The following is a 6000-nucleotide window of genomic DNA, read 5'->3' as shown; positions in this document are numbered from 1 at the left end:
GTCGCCATTGCCGTCCCTTGCCTTACTCTTCCTGTCGAGAAGGTCTGGCTCTTCTCTTCTTTTTTTTCGACGTGTCCATAAGGTTATATGATTGTATAATGTATGCGATCTTTGATTAAACGTGCTTTGTTTTATGGTTTTTATGCTCCGCGAGATGAATATCGTTGCAAAACATTCTTGCTTTGAGTTCGGTAATAGAAATACCTGTGTTCTTTTGTTTTTTTCTTTTCCTTTCTTCTTGATAAATGAATACCTGTGATCCTTGCTCATTTTGTATCTAAATTTTGCCAATGCAATTCATGGATCAGGATTTAAGGTCTAGTATAGGTGAACTTCCAACTGTCTCTTGAACTAAAGTTACAGAAAGAAAAGGAAAAAAAAAATGTTCTATTCTGGATAGATATTTGTCTAAGACGCATTCTCGTAATAAGTCCTATATTCCTTTACTTAGTAAAGTAAAAAGAAAAACTTACTTAAACTTGCAAGTCAGACTAGTTCCAATTATAGTTTCGAGTTTATTTTTCTCTGTAACTGGATTACTAATTTAATTAATATTTCGTAATTTAATCTCTCTTAATTATTTGTATTTCAACTATTGCTATAATTTTTGAGAAAGGGACGCTGTTCCTTGATGTGTGACATATGATTCTAATTGCTAATATTTAATTTTTTTACTAAATGTTTCATCATATTTATGAAATGAATTTTCTTGTTTCATGTAAGATTTCTTATTATTTTTTTCTTTGTTTACGCCACTGGTTGTTTTGCTGCTGAGGCTTGTTCCTTTAATTCCATCTAACATGCTAAATTATCTTCTCTCTGTGACACCTGTTGGCCTAGGAGAGTATGTGCTGGTTTCTTTGGTGGGGATGTTTGGCTCCTTTCCATAATCTCTCTTCTTATTGAGATATTTATTATTGGCTATAATGATGTGTGAACTGTGGACGGGCCAAATAAGCCATCGAATGTAAGATGATTAGTGATGACTTATCATCGATTATATGCCTCATCATCATTGACTTATATTTGATTCTTGTAACATGATACCTGCTAAATGTTATCACTTTAAGAGTAGAAACTCTGATTATAAGCTCCACCCTTCCTGCCTTCTATGACATGATTCCGCCCGTTCTATGAGGCTTCTTAACTTGCTTCCTGACGTGCATATCTACGTCATGCAAGTCAAGTCTTATGTTGGAAGGAGTTTTCTGCTTGTATACCTGGGGACTTTATAGTGAATTACAAGCTCAAGTTGCAGTTTAACTTTCAACCATATCCAACCTGTCCTTCCAACTTAATATGGATTATAGTGGGTAGAGTAGGGTACAGGTTATAGCTTCATGCTTTTGAGGTTTTCTGAATCATGTAAAATTCATGAAGAACTTGCAGCTTAACGAACCATCATACCCCTTGCTATATATATTTATATAACCTAGAATTTTAGGCTTATTTGTGTGCCTTAGAATTACAAATTATCTACTCTTCGGGTCTCCCTTTCTCTTTCCAATGATTAGAAGAGTATTTTAAAAAATAAATTTGTTCAGGTAAATTTGAATTCAGAAAAGGAGACGTGACTTTGAATACCACATAAGGCCTCCCTTAATTTATACATGAATTAAAATACGAACTGTGGTTCGAACAGTGTTTCAAAACATTTTTTAAGATGCATTTACATTCAAAAAAGTAACATGACTTTGAAAAGAGGGAACATCGGATGTGGATGTCCTTCTATAGGTTTAGACCTTTTAAAGAGAACTTTTAAGCCCTGGAAGAAAAAGGTCAACATCAGGAAAGGTGCCTAAGAGTGATGCAGTTGGCAATGCTCTAACTACATCCTTTGCAACTTCAGAGCGGCTTGTTCACAAATTAGTCATCAATGCCTCATGGTGGTCTGATATTAGAATTGTTGGAGAAAATTGAAATATGAGAATTGACAAATTTGTCCATTGTAATTAAGGAATTCAGTAGTTGATGAACTGCAACTTCTGAGAAAAATATAGGGCAGGTGAACAGAAGGCCAGTGTCTTCTATGGTAAGATTCGAAAATCTTTCCTTTTTTGGGCAGTAAATAGAATATCAATGAGCCGCTATGGCTGTAGTAGAATTTGTTTCTACATTTCTTTCATTTTTGGCCACTACCAAGGAAAAAGATTCAAAAGGGCAAGTTGGGGATTATAAACTTAAGATGTAATATTTTGATTGAACAATTCATTTCTTTGTTTATTTCTTCTTTTTTTTTCTTTTTCTTTTTCTTATTCTCATATTCACTTACAGCTCAATTATCTAAATTTTATGAAATCATTTTCTTATTTTCTACTATTTGATATATTGTTTTGGGTTATATATGTGATACACTTGATGCCTTATAACCCTAATCTTCTAACTAATCTTTTATAAAATTTTGTCTAAATTTATGTTTCTTAGACAATGATCTGTTGTCTGCGTTGGATAATGGCATGTAAGGAAATGGACACTCCTCTCTGATTTTGTTCATGTCAGACAAATTTTATATTAGCCAACACGAATAACATAATAATTTGCTATGTTTCTTTATTTGAAAAGAGAACAGAAAAATGAGTTTAAAAAAAATGCTGAATATGATGAGGGATAAGTCATGTTCTGTTTTATTCAAATAATGAAGACATCTTTTGTTTGTTACTATAGCCAATAACATTTGCACCAGTATATGTTGGAACATCATTGAAGGATCTTTCTGATGTTACACATTGACGGGCTGAGCTTTCAGCAGCTCGTTGGGAAGACATATGGGCCATGGCACCTTCCATTTTAGTTTATGACATCGAAGTCTAAATGCATCATTAGGAAGAGTGTATGTTATGTGCCGATGACCGCACGTGCATTAAATTTCGAGACCCTGAATAATTGATAAGCTTGCATTATAATGTGTACTAATTAGATTTAATCTGCTTATAACCTCTAATTTGACTATTGATGCTAATGCAGGTAGTCATTGCATCAGGCTGTGCGATATCAGGTAAGCCATTATCCAAATGAGTTAATCTTGGTATAATCTGTTTGGTTGAGCTGGTGATCGGTAGCCATTTTTTAGAAATAATTTCTTTATCTCAGAAAGTATGCCCATTGGTTTGCAAGAAAGAAAGTTATTTCCATCCACATCATTTGCTAGTTCCGAGTCCCCAATCACAGGAAAACTGGTTGAAGTCTCTTCTGGTATTTTGAATAATTTATTGATCATTCCATCGACGGTTCAACCATGCCTAACATCAATTACTTGCAGAATTAATAACATTTCTTTACAAATTATTACTTATTTTTTTTAAAATTAAAAATATTCTAATTTTTAAAATCACAAATATTTTTACATAATATAAAGTGTTTATTTTTTAAAAAAATTATAAATATTTTGTACAGATGATTAATTTTTTTTATAATTTTTAAAAAATAGTTAGTAATTTTAAAATATTATTAATATCGAAATTGAGTCTCAATTTAACATATATTATTAATTGTATTAATATCCGCAGAACAATGTGGACATGGGGGCTAAGATTGTTACTAAGGGGCTATGATGGACTTATGAACAATTGTTCGCACACTTGAATGTGCTAGGACCGCTATATTGAAATTGTCATTTATGTTCTCACTGGAAAACATTTCTCTCATACAAGCTTATGCTTTACGAAAGGTTGAGAAAAGGTTTTATTTAGGGTAAAATATATTTATATTTTCTCGTGATTTGAGTTATTGAACAAAATCTTTTTTATAGTTTAAAAATATTTTTAATAATTCTTGTGTTAGAATGACAATAGGTTTATAAGTTAATTTTATTTACCTATTTAATGTTAAAATGATTATGAAAATTTTATAATTTGAGTCTTAAAAGAGAATTTTTGGAACCCTTACTAAACTTTAATTACATATTTAAAATTAAAATAAATTTAGAATATTTATATTTAAAAGATATAGACATGTAATATATTCTTAACATTTACTAAATGTAGGTAAATAGATAAATGATTTAGTTTTTTTATAAAAACACTTCTTCTATCATTAACTTTGTTACATAAGCTTAATTTGTATCTTCCAAAAATCACTAGCAATGGGTGTCAAAAGAAAAAGATGACGGTGATGATCTTTCTTTTTTTATTTTCATCTTCCTCAATGGTTATCTTTTCTTTTTTTTTATGTTCTTTGATTTGATAAATTCTTCTCTTTTATGTTCTAAAACCCATTAGCGACCGATCTTATTATTGACGGGCGGTGGCAGCTAGAACTCTTTTGGTGACAATGATTTTTAGTCAATAGTTTTTTTTTTAACTTTAATTTTTTTTGTTTTTATTTAGATTTAATTAAAGTTTATTTTGATTTAAGATAATTTAACAGAATTAATAATAAAGGGAGTGTATTTACCAAAAGAACTGATCCATAAAAACTACTAAAAGATTAGCACAGTGAAGAAGAACGATGACAGTGCAGGGCTCTGATTTTCAACCATTTAAGATTGGAGAACACGGGAGTGCGAAGCAGGGTTTTCCTGCTCTTAAACCATCTCAAAACGACATTGTTCTAAGCTAGCACTTCTCAACACTGTTCTAAATCGATCCACCAGCATTAGTTCGGCTGGTTCGCCGTTAGACCACAAGTTCTTTTCGATCGAAGACGGTTCCTGAATAAAAAAGATTTTGTGTGCTAAACCGAATCGTTTGGCAGCAGCTCCAAGTCGGACCAGCTAGTCCGATTTTTAAAATATTGATAATTATCGTTTATTTCCCCTAGTATATTGCACAAAAAGCACATAAAGGTATACTTTCCCATCTGTCACATAATATAATTGTAGTTTTACTTTTGTCCAACGCAAAGAAATGGTATATCACGTCAAATGTCACAAAATTTTAGTGTTTTTTATAATTTGATCACTAAATTTTAATTCTTTATAAAATGATCACAAATCTTTAAAATATTTTACAATATGATCACTAAAGTGATTTTTTGACAATTTCTTGCCAAAATTACTGATTTGGCAATGACCATATCATCGTCACGTCAGTAATTTCGACTAAGAACCATAAAAAAATCACTTTAGTGGCCACATTACAAAACATTTTAAAATTTTGTTATCACTTTACAAGAAATTAAAGTTTAGTGATCAAATTGAAAATGATGCCAAAATTTTGTGATCTTTAGTGTAATTTACCCCCAAAGAAGAGAGTGATTTTGTTCACCCTCATTTAACGAGGGTTAAAATAACCCCCGTGAAAAACTAACACCTCTACTTCTCTCTTCTTCTCTTTGCTTCTCCCCTTCTCCTCTCCTCTCCTCTCTCCCCCCTTTCCTCTTCTTCTCCAGTAGCCGCCGTCACCTCTTCTCGCGCGTCGACTGCCTCGCCTCGCCGAGCCGACCGCGAGGCCCCTCTCTGCTTCCCTCTTCTTCTCTCTGTTCTCTGTTTCCCTCTTCTTCTCTCTGCTTCTCCCCCTCTCCTCTCTCCCCCCTTTCCTCTTCTTCTCCAGTAGTTGCCATCGCCGCCTCTTCTCGCGCGTCGACCGCCTCGCCTCACCGACCGTGAGGCGATGGCGGGATGCAGCAGCGAGGCGGTGCAGAGGCGCAGCGCGACGAGGCGTTGCAAAGGCGCGATGAGGCGGGGTGATGCAACGGAAGGCGGCGAGAGGGTCGACGACGACGAGAGCAAGGGAAGGGGAGAGAGAGGAGAGAGGGAAAAGGGTGGGTGAAGACCCCCCCCCCCCCCGAAATGACCTTTTTACCCCCCCCAAACTAACGGGGATGAACAAAATCGCACTCCAAAGAAGATACTATCAACTATTTTAAGTACAAGGAATTGTGTATTTTTAGTTTAAAATATTCACAGTTACTTGACCATGTTCCAGGAACCCCGACAAGAAAAAAAGAGGGATAATTTTACTTATAGTATAATAAATATTAAAACCTAAGACACTGAGTTAAAATCAACTCAATAACCTGAGCCCTCCAAGGTGCACTGAATTTATTGCACTCCTAAAAATC

The sequence above is a fragment of the Diospyros lotus genome, chromosome 12 (genome assembly GCF_014633365.1).
Source record: "Diospyros lotus cultivar Yz01 chromosome 12, ASM1463336v1, whole genome shotgun sequence".
Classification (NCBI taxonomy): Eukaryota; Viridiplantae; Streptophyta; class Magnoliopsida; order Ericales; family Ebenaceae; genus Diospyros; species Diospyros lotus.
Note: the sequence above shows the minus strand (reverse complement) of the source record.